This window comes from Sinocyclocheilus anshuiensis, unplaced genomic scaffold (genome assembly GCF_001515605.1).
Source record: "Sinocyclocheilus anshuiensis isolate Anshui unplaced genomic scaffold, SAMN03320099.WGS_v1.1 scaffold936, whole genome shotgun sequence".
NCBI classification, from domain to species: domain Eukaryota; kingdom Metazoa; phylum Chordata; class Actinopteri; order Cypriniformes; family Cyprinidae; genus Sinocyclocheilus; species Sinocyclocheilus anshuiensis.
The window spans coordinates 1,157,741-1,170,161 of NW_015552621.1; positions in this window are offsets into that span (position 1 = coordinate 1,157,741).

Consider the following 12,421-nt stretch of genomic DNA (forward strand, 5'->3'; position numbering starts at 1 on the left):
CCTGTTGTCTACATGATTCAACTCCTCCTACAAAATTGCATTTTACTAATGAAGAAAAACAGACTGAATGTGTGAAAGACATATGACAACACTTATAGGATGCATTGAGGAGGAGCCCAAACTACACTGTTATGTTATGGTCCATGATATTGGTACAGATTCTGTGTCATGAACAATTCTTTGTGACTACAGTAGTCAACATTTGAAGTGGATCAAAACCCTTTCATCAAAGTTGTCCTAAAACCAAAATGCGCTGTTGTCTTAGGACAACTTTGATGAACTTTTTTGATCCACTTCAAATGTTGACTACTGTATATATTTCAAGTTGGAAAAGACATTTAGTTCCCACTTTAAGTGAACCTTAGTTCCCAGGTCATCTACAAGATCGATTAAAATGCTGATAAATTTAAGAAAAGATGAGACATAAACACATGAAAGTATGATTGAAATGTTAAAAAGTAATAATAAAATAAATACAACACGTTTATTCTGTGGCGCCTAAAAAATGTTCTTATAGGAGCCAATGGCTCCTTACTCGATTTTTTTGCTTGGAGTCCTGTGTAACAGTTGCAGTGCACTTCAGAATCCCTCCACTTTCCTCAGCTCCACCTGTATAGATCTACTATGGGGTAATGTCATGTATGTTATAAATGGGAGTTATTTTATATATGCTATATGTGCAGCAGCAGTATTTCTTACATGCTCACAGCATGTCTGTGGATGTATTGGCCGTAGCAAGTCTCTGTACTTGCTCTGCCTGCAGCAGCGTAGTAGATCTATTCCGCCATGACCAAGCACATTAACATTGCCCTTTATATTACCATGCTAAACTCTCAGAGAGATGTGATGGCAGAAATGCAGCTAGATGATTTTATTAATTTACATTTATTTAAAATTATATTTTTATATGTAATCACATAATAATATGTGGCTAGACTGTAGGAATATACAAAGTTCTACAAAGTCAAAAAAAAAAAAAGGTTATCTTGAAAAATATCTTGATTTTCAGTTGCTATTGTCTTAAGTCATTTTAGGTCATCTTGACCCACCCCGATTGAGAACCACTGACCTTGGTTACACAGTCTGACATAAGTAGGTGACTTAAACTGGCATTTTATCACTGTCCTTTGTACAATGTTTTGGTTAAATTTAAAGATGCATTTTCAGTGTACTCCATCACTGATGCAGTTCTTCATCTGATAATCTATGAGTGATAAGTTTCAAGAACCCAACCACTTCAACAAACCACTCAAATTTGTCCACAGTATCTCACTGAATGAGCAAGCTGTTTTCTCAAAACATTTATAAATGTTTCTTTCTTCTTGCAATCGCACTGAAGTCTTCTTTATTTCCGTAGGGTAATTACAATAAGTGTTTGTGTCGAATGTTTACTCATCCAGGTTATTTCAAAATGTAGTTCGAGGTGGCAGTCCGACTGATTAGTGATTTTCCAACCCCTTGGATATTATCAGCTTCTCTCCGTCTCTATCAAATCACCATATCAATTAATCACGTGTAATTTTTCCTGAATATTTCTATGCCCAGACAGAAAAATAGAGTATATATATGTAGAGTCAGTGCTATAAAAGTACCTGGAGCAATAATTAACTCAGTAATAGTTTGTGCCTGATATCAATTTCAGACTGATTCCCTAATGTTCCATTAAATTCAAAGAGAATAATTGAATCATTTAATACCTCTGGAATGGAATAAGGTTAGAGCAAGACCATCCATACAGTAAATGATACGGCTAGACGATTCATGCTCCTGGTCACTTGTTTGACTTTATAGTGAATGTGGAAATGATGATCTCGGCGCCAGGACAAAAGCAGTGAGTGGAACTTAGAGGAAGGAGAAATCAGGTACACACACACACACACACACACACACACACACACTTCCACATAAAACAAAACACATCCACCCAGGGTCTGCTTCCCTTCACACGGTGGAACGGGGCAGGACGCGTAGAGGTGAATGCTTCTGAGAGGCCAATGTTGGGCCCACTCTGGGGACATATAGAGGCATTTATACATGCTCAGCACATCTTCATCCCACAGGCGAGAATTTACAAATAGAATTAAAATGAATGCCTCAGCTTTAATTTTCTAATGCAGTGACCCGTTCTGCAGTGGTGTAATAGGATGGTCCCAGTGTGACAATTAGGATAAATCACTCCCGAACAGAATTTGCCACATATATTCATGCCTCATCAGTGTGTGAATTGACTCAAATTATTTCTCTGATGGAACTGAAGGACCATTGCTTGTCAGGCGTCTCATCTCAGTATGTGCCTCAGGTCCATCATACTGAATTTAGAAGCCGGGGAAATGGAGTTACTTCCTGATCTGGTCATATTACTGACTTCTGCCTTGATTGATGAGTAAATCTCATGCAACATGCCAAGAACATCTTCAGGTCATAATTTAACCTCAAACATTTGGCTTAAAGAAAATTCAAAAGTCAGTTTTTAGGATTATTATTTTATTTCAAGGAAAATGATGTTAATTTTCCTCTCAATTTTCATAATGCAGTACAAAGCCAATCTCAAAAAACGTAATGTAAAATAAAAAGTATATACAAAATTATTTACTATTTGTTTATTTGCACTGCCTTATTCTGATCTAAATGATAAAAATTGTTACCGTTATTTTTTTTTTAAACTATAATACAATAATTAAAGCATTGAATTACAGTAAAGGAATCTAATAAGAGTGACAACTGTGACTATATAATATAGTATAATGGGAAGTACTCATTACTGTCATGAAAACAAAATAAAAATCTCATATATATACAGAATATAAAGACATATATATTACCCTTTTTCCTTTTCATTTTGGGGTTAAATTTGTTTTAGTGAGATTCAGACCTATGTTATACCTTGTAAACATTTAGTAAGTTTTAAAAAACACAGGAAACAAGATTAATTTTGTAGTAGTAGCATGTAAAAAAATGGTATTGCAAACAAACCTTGACTCATTTGACTTTCATACGTTTTTTTAAAGCAACATTTTTTTTAAGTATGGTTAATTAACAATCCACTTCATGATTTGTATTCATTCTTCATAGAAAAGGCAGGCAAGCAAGTAACAACAGTACAGTCTACCCTTCCCTCCCGTCCGCTCCTCAAACAAATCTAATACATATTCAAGGCCATGCTGTAGGTTACAGATAACTTTAGACAGGATGAGAGCTTATTTCTCCCTCCCTGAATAAAATTGGTCCAACAGCTGCTGTAAATGAGTCCTAATTTGGAGAGTAATCTGCTGCTGTCATGCGGGAGCACTGCTGGGCATTAGTGTGACGGCTGAAGAAGACCCCCTGGATATTCACTGTTTACTCTCCATGTTACGTTGTGCATGCTGTGGAATGATGATACCTCATAAACATACACACATAGACACAACCACCTACACACATAATATCCATTTATGTATGTATATCCATTAGTTGCAAAAAGTTTGCGTGAAACCCAGCGGTGGACCTGTCTGTGACTTGTCCTCTACACTGTTGCTGGGGAAATTAAAATGGTACAGGTGTCCGAGATAATCTGGTAATTGTATGGTAAATGTAGCCCTATTATCTTCAAGCTGTGCAAAGTGGCATTTGGGTAAATGACAATTGAACGTCGGTGTGCCCTGGTTCAATTTAAGGCCTGTCGGGTGCTCATACAGACACAGCTAAATAAGTAAAATGAAGCGCTCCATTACGTGTTGGTGTCCTTGGATGGGTCAAACTTTGGAGATGGAGGATGGAGGATGGATGGCGATCAGGGCGGGTTGTGGAAGGTTACGAGTCATCTTGTGATCAACTGCATGCTGTGTTATTAGGCGAATGCTGTACATCGAGCACTGACGTTTTGCCTTAGCATTCTTATTGTGTACATCTAGTTATCACATCTTACGCTTAAGCACCTGCTGAGTTCACAGAGAAAACGCCATCCCCTGTGACCCCTCTGTGTCTCTGCTGGAGACCTTGGATATGGAAAATGCAAATATGAATATTCATGCATTATACCAGGATAGAAACCGTAAGACATAAGAGGTGATTTGGATTCCAGTGGCTATGTAAAAAATGATGTTATTTGCTACGGGAGGCAAATTGAACTTGATTTCTTCCTGATAAAAATGTACCAAATGAGGCATCAAAGAGCTTAAGCAGGCCCATTTTAATAGGCAGGTGCAATTTGGATTTAATTTCTTTTAACCAGGTCTCCAAGGATTTATGGAACATGGGTGCCATTGAAGATATTGGTTCTGTTAAAATTAGCACACTGGAGCATTCTAAAGGCCAAGAACGATAACTATAAAGATAACTAATGTTAGCATGCACACCAACGGTCGATAACGTGCTGTGTATTCTAAGTGCACTGCAGTTATGTTGTCTGCCACTTTAAATGCTTGAGCTCTTTAAAGTCTGGTGGATTCTGATTGAGTGTCAATATTTTTTATCATTCTATCACCTGGAAAAAATTGCTTAGACAGTATTAAGTATTGAGGAAAATCACAAAAGTATCTCTTGATATCACAAACCCACCTTATTTTCATACTTTTTGTTTTTGCATGTTCGCTTTAACATCTAGCTAATATCATTCATTTTTTTTCTCTCCCCCAAGTTCAGTTTTCAGTTTTGATGGCAACATTAGTTAAAAAAAAAAAAAAATTGCACAGATCCACCTTTTATCAGAAAAATGTTAGCCGTCCAATGTTCAGCAGAGCGCCTGGCGTTTTCAGCTGGCTAAAAACGCTTCGGTGGACACTCGGCCTTAGTGTAGCAGTTTAGCTACTAGAATGCTAGTTCTTGGCAACTGTGTCAGCTTAGTATCTCAGTGAATGTTCTTGAGATGACTCCTCACTGAAGAACCATTCAGATTGCCATTATCCTGGTATTAACATGTAGATTAAAATGTTGGCAAGCAAAAGTGGCTTTGCAATTTTAACATCTTCAGACTCAACAGTTATTGCTAGCAACTTCAGATCTGATTATCTAACAATGAAAGAACCCTACAAGGCATCTTCCTCAACTCTTGATGTTTTAACACCTGATGTTGTCTGAACTAGTTTTTATCTCTGCAATAGCACTGTTTCTTGACATTATGCTGTAAGTATGTGGATTACGACTGTCTGCCTCTGTATAACTGAAGTGATAATGGGCTAGCACAGCTTTAGCTGGAGGAGTTTGGTATGGCCCTTGGGGATGAACTTCCTAAACATCCAGATTCTCAGAACAACATGAAACTGTTTATTTCATGCTAATAAAGCCTCTTTATCTCAGTTTTATGTCGGACTGTGAAGTTTATGGAGGAGGCACATCAAGTTGTTGGTTGAATTAGCTAAGACACATTCATATTTTAATGCTAGCACTTAGAGCTTCTTGATTATTGTGAACTTAAGGCAATGAAACCGTTTTAGCATGTGTCTGCTTCTCCTGATTATTGAGGAAATTAGCATTGCCATGTGGTCAGAAGCAATTACTGATAATTTCTACACATATCACTGAAACGTGTCCTCAATTATGGACCTACAGTCTCATGCAGATACGCCACGCACACGGCACAATTATCTGTAAACTGGACACAGTGCCAGACTGAACCATCGATCCATATCTTCATCAACAATATGACACTCATTGCTATTTTATACACTCTCACACTTTCTAACATGTCTAATTTTACCATGATTATAGCTTGCCAGGCAAAAAGACACAGTCTAATAGGTTTGTTTGAATTGCTGTTGACATCTGCGCTTTGATAGGATGTTGATAGAAAACATTGCAATCAACCCCAGAGTGAGATCTGAAAATCTCAGTTCCAGTCTTGAGTACGCTGTATAATTCTCACAGTTTTTTTCTGTGCTGTGCATGGGATAATGAAATTATTTCAGGATGCTATCTGCAACCCCATGAGGACAAGATATGGTTAATAATGAGCCTTTTTGGCAAGTATAATAACAAGCAAGCTAACAATCAATATCATCGTAATTTGTTTTTGTTTGGCTTAATTTAATCTAATTGTATTTGCATCCAATATTATTTGCTGCATAGGCAATGGATTGAAATTGAAGACATTACATGCTTCAAAACCATTTCAGATGGCTTTGTGATCATTACATTTTCCCGTAATCCCAGTGAGATCTTGGGTAAAAGCCATGGCACACTGTGCAACAACAACGGTCTTTCTATGTTGTATAGAAAAGACTTTGGTCCCAATTGTTTGTAGGAGTTGCTTGTAGGAGAAGTCACACTTTGTGATTGTGACATGAGTTCTGACAGAAGACTGACAATTTTGCTTTACGACAAGATAAATCTTTTCAAATTAAGCTTAGATGGCAAAATTGTCACCAAATTCGTACCTTCTGAAATAGATTTTTTTTTTAAATCCCACTCCTACAAAGTTCTGCATTTTACTACAATAAATATGTCATATTTTATCCCGCTCCTACCCACAACTTTCATGTTTTGTCCCTCTCACACTCTGTTGCATTGGGTCCCACGGGAGTTCAGACCTGTTGGGTGAACCCAGTTTTAGTCGAACCTTTAAAGTCAACATGAGATGCAGTTCCAAACCCATTTTACTTTTGCAGTCTAATGTGATTCTGGTTAATACATTCAACACAGTATGTTCAGTAAGGTGGTTGGTGGGGAGCATTGAAAAATAAGAGAAAATTGTGATGCTGGGTGACATGGTAAATGTTTCAGAGGTGGAGCAACTTATGTTTCGATAAAACATAAGAATTCGATTTTGATAAAAGGTTATATTTTCTTCAGTAAGCACAATAAAATCGGGAACTTTAAGAAAACAAATAGTCAATTTTGACATTTACATTACATGTAAACTACATTTTTTTGAAGATTATTCTCATGAGTGATCTATTTCTTTTCAAATATGATACATCCTGTGCTATATATCATGTAAAATGTTGTATCTATTGTCCCCGATTACCAGTAGCATCATCCCCTGAGTCCAAGACTGGTTGCCCACAAATCATGTTAAATGCTCTGAAGCTCTATCACTCTCTCCACTCTCACATGAGATGGAATTTTTCCATCAGTTTCCAATAAGCAAGGGGAAGTGTGAAAAGAATCTGGCCACTGATCAAAACCTTGCGCCGTGGCAGAGCCATGGTGAGAAAAATGAGAGGACGATGATCCTGCTGACTTCAGCAAGCCAGAACACGTACCCTCTGACCTGCAGCTCATTGGTCAGTGGACACAGTTGAAGACATGAAACCAAAACCGTCCGTGGCTTAATGGCCTTGAAAGGTAGTTCAGAGAATCCCTTTCAAATGGTCCTCCTAATGTGGTCTTTCACAACAGACTTTGTCCATGTGTATGCCAGTGACGTCAACTCTCTTTCATTTTTTTTTCTTTTCTTTTGCAATGAAATCTCCGTTGTGCCAAATAGCTTAATATGTGGATGATGCACCAGGTGTTCATAGCTTCCATGACTTAAAAAGATTTCACAATTTATTTACTCTGAAAGCAGTAAGGAGAGCAGAGCGAATAGCTGAATTGCAAACTCAATCATAGCTCGCAAAGTGTCAGACTATAGAAGAGTCTCAGTGAATCATGGGCTGAAAGGCTATCACCCAAACCTCCAAGGTCCTCACCTGCCTCATTCCTCATCTAAGACCTGCCTGAGCACTGATCAGCCATGCACACAACATGAAGACCACTGGGAATGCTTTCAAACTTGGCCATAACAGTCCACTCGCCCTGTAACCAAGGATACATTCATCTTGAAACTTCAATAACCTCTTTAAAAAATGGAGTTGGGAGGGAAGTTAGGTTTTGAGATGCTCAGGAAGTCATGCAAAACCTCTATTGTGTGGTATGTTATGCAAAAGAAGCATTGAATTTATTTTATTTCATTTTATGTTTTAATACAGACCTCTGACCTGAGCCCCAGTCATGCTTAATTAAGAATTAAAGTCTGGGCAATTTTGTGAAAGGAGCAATTTACTTCATGATAAACTTAAAAAGCTCAATTTAAAGATATCAAGGTTATCGCTTTCTACATTTCATTCAAAACATCTCCCACAACCTATAAAATCATCACATTCACACCATTCTTTCATTTCATCTCTTTGAAGTCAAACTGATGAGCGCAGCTTGAGTGAAAGCATGGATAAATGGGAAAACATTTGAGGAAAAGAGCACTGAGGGTTATTCAAGTCTTATTTTTATGGTAGTCAGCATACATGACTTAAATGTTTAGGAGCATCAGATGTTAGTTAATGTCTGCATTTGCGAAACCAATGTAACACAGTATGTCAGTATGACACTTTCTTTCCAACAAAATGTACTGTACAAGAGAGTGCATGTTGTGTAAGAGGTGATTGTTTCAGGTAGCCAAGAATAAAAGTTAAGTGCTAAGGCTGAACTTCAGCTGTCTAGAAGAACACCTTGAGCATGGCACAAAAACGGTGTAAAAGCTATTGTTAAGCTATAGTGAAGATGAGTCAATGAGTCTTTTACATTTGTAGTACAGTTAAGTGGGTAGTTTGACCCTCAGATGTTAAACCCACACTGTATGTCCATTCATGGATTAAGATGCACATGCACACAACAATTGCAAGGTTTTTACCTTTATATGTTGTGTTTGCAGTGTTTGAGATCCTGATGCTGAATTCTACAAGTTTTTTTTTGTTAAAGGGACAGTTCACCTAAAGATGAAATTTGTTATAAATTATTCACCCTTGTGTTGTTCCAATTAGACCCATTAGACTTTCAATCATCTTCAAAACATTTTTAATGACGCCTGAGAGATTTCTGTCCCTCCACTGAAGGTCCATTCCACCAAAGCTTTGCTTCAAATATTTCTTAAAGACATTGTGAAAGTCATCCATATAAATCAGTTGGTTTCAGGGTTCATTAAAAATATCTTCATTTGTGTTTTAAAGATGGACAAAAGTCTAATGGGTTTGCAACAACTTGAGGGTAAGTAATTGATATTATAATTTTCATTTTTGGGGAAATTAACCCTTTAATTTCTTTGGTTTCCTGACCTATACAACCATTCAATGAGTCTTCTGTGCCATTATTTGATCTTTATTGCTCACTGGTTTTATGTTATCTTGCCTTTAAATTCCAAGTTAAAAAGAAAACGAACTATTGTTGTCCAGCAGTTTTCCATCAGGCTGCGTCTTCCGGTATAAGTTGTTGTTGAGAATCCATTGTGTTGGATAACATAAAAATATGTTGTAATATGATACAATTTTAAATCCAAGTCAAGTGGTAGCTTTTTGGGCATACTTGATGGAATATCTAGAAGATATACTGTAGGTAGGTCAGCAAGAAATGAGTTGCAGAAGTTGTCCAATAACTGTAAAAGCTTCAATCTTTAGGGGAAATGCATGTTTATTTGTCCTACAAGTGCAATAGCAGATGCACATCAACACTTTTTTAGAGGATGAAAGAGTTTGTAGAGTTTTTGCAGCCCCACTGATATGCATCAAATCAATCTGGTACAGTTTGCTCGAGGTTTAGTGAAGTGGCCCTACTTTTTAAAAAAGCTGAAAAGGGAACAGACCTGAACTTTAGATGACTTTCAACAATGCAATGTTAAAAACCAGTCGAGACCAATGAGATATGGTCACCCCAGCTTCAAAAAGGGCAGATAAATCTGAAATGTTAGTTCAGTCTGCAGACAAGCTGTTTACATCCTCTCCCAGCGTACTGAGGGACTGACCGTTCTACCGTGGCAGAACTCAGCAGATCACAGACCTAAAGTTGACTTTGGCTTACAAAATACCCAGCTGCTCACCAGCCACACAGCTTAGATTTCCAATAAGTTCCAGATCTCGACAACATGAGATGTCTTCACCAGAGAAATGCTATAATCTGTGTGAGGGAAGGATAGGAAAAGCAGAGAGTGGTTGTATAACAAAAACCCAATTTTCCAATTATTTCGCCATACCCGATTATGAATAAAATGGTTCCATTTAATAATTGATGTCTAGTGTCCTTCATCATCTTGTTCTGTTTAGGGCAGCAGTTGTATACTGAGAAGCACTGAGACCTAATACTTAACCATTTCACAGGAATCCAAATTGAGTATTCAGAAATGTAGATACACAAGCCATTTACCAGACAACCCAGACAGACAGTGTCTTTTTTGTCTGGAGCTGTCCTCTGAAATGTCCTTTTTTCCTTTGTGTGTTCAAAACAGCAAATAAATACTGCACAATATGTTTTATTTATTTATTTATTTTTTGATAACAAACATCACAAAGTATCTATTTTCAATTATTTTTTTATTATATTTTTTTATTATTCTTACACTTTTAGAACTATACTTTTCCTTTTTTTTTTTTTTAGCTCTAGGACAAACTACTGTCTCCCAGAATACCTGGATTTTAAAAGCCCCAGTTTTAGAAGACTGTGCAGGATACCTGAAATAATAATTTAATTCCCAAATCTTCATTTGTAAGCCTTTCTGCTCTATCTGAGCTTGGTGTCCAAAGTAAACCAGTTTTAAAATTCAGCTCAGTCTGTCTCAGTCTAATGCCTTCTAGCATTGTGTGTTTCGGCTGGCTGAAGTAAAGCTGAACATGTGCTTACACCATCGTTCTGTATGGACGGCCAGGTTTGGCCCGACTGCGCTGATCTGGAGCACTGATATGGCACTTGCAGTCAGCCTTCAATTTGCGTTACCTGTGGCCGTACAATAACTCCTGGGTAAACGTAATAAATAATTACCATAATGTTTTGAATTTGGTACATTTGAATAGGGGGACCAAGGAAAATATTTGATTAATCTTCTTAGCGCATGTGTGTGCAGATTCTGAGAGTTAATTTCAAGGGCCGTGCCTAAAGTAGATTACCTCCCTGCACATGTGCTCATGAGCGATTTTGTTTATTCATGTTTTTATATTGCAATGCTTTTCCTGCTAGTGAATCACCAGTCAAAATGCAATTTATTTCTAGCTTGGTGCATGATGGCAAGCACTGATACTGTCAGAGAGAAATGTGAAGAGCGCTGGGATGGCACCAAACACCCCACTATTTATGTATGGAATATAAATAAAACATTTTATTTGCTCTCTACCAAAAAAAAGTTGTTGGACTTTAAAAATTATTTCCTAAGAAAACACTTTTTTGGCATCTGTGGGTGTTTGGACAACTGATTGCGTTGGAATGTAGGTAATGCCTTAAATTTAGAATTCTTTATATATATATATATATATATATACTTTAAGAGGTAGTTTACTCAAAAATGAAACGTCTGTGATTAAGAGGTAGTTTACCCAAAAATGAAATGTCTGTGATTATTTACTCTACAGAATGTTGTGCCACATGACTGACGTTCTTCTGTGGAAAACAAAATGTGAATATTTGAGAAGAGAAGTATACTAATGTGAGTGTTGAGGCAATACAAAACTTTTTTGTACCAAAATTACAATCTCTTATGTTTTCAGCCAGCATTTAGCTAAACTTAACCAGACATCATTTACGCAAACCTTGTTACATTAGCTAAAAGTCCAATGCCCAGAAAGATACTAAATGATTAGTAATCGTTTATAAACATTTACAAATGATGAATTCATATGAGTCATATGAACTGCTTTAATGCAATGTTTATTATGCTTTTTCCTCCCTCATTCATTTTTGTTGTATATGCAGTTGCTAGGATATAGCAAAAATTCACCTTTTGTGTTCGACAGAAGAAAGTCAGTCATGCGATTTTGGGATGACATGAGGGTTAGTAAATGATGACAGAGTTTTCGTATTCCTTTAAGATCACTCTCCACAGCAGGTGCTGTGTCTGCTATTCAGTTTCCTTGTTAGCTTATAGTTCTGGTCGTTATAGTCTCTCATTAATGATCCATCCATCTCATTTCCCACACTGCACTGCAGCAGACTACAATAATGGTGAAATGCATCAGGAAGAGTATGTTGTCATGACACACATGACAAGCCCTGCTCGTATTTCTCCACAGTCGGAGGGCTGTCTGCGGCACGCACGCATGCAGCAGAGTTTCTCGTAGGCCCGTTAATATGGATTTATCTTGCCATTGGGCAGTAATGTCTAGGGCTGACGTCGGGCTGTTTTACACACCACTTGTTCCTCTGGCATCAGGGTGTTGAGCATGGTCCGCTATTGCTGAGTGGATTAATGGCTGACCGTGTGGACCCAGGCACCAAATACGTTGTCTCTGGCCGGATCGTTCAGCCTGTCCTTGCAGTATTGATCCTCACTTCTCACAAGTTCACAACTTCCGCATTCTGGATGCTCTGTTTGACAGGAGAGAGATTTAGGGCTCGGATGAGGTTAGTTCTTCTGTGACAGATTGACACCAAACAGAATTTCTGCAGGCCTGGAGAATTAACCTTTGATTTTCAGAAGCTGGGTTACATATCAATATTAACTTCTGTTCTTGGTAGACACTTTATGGCAGAGGAGCTTATGAAAAACTGT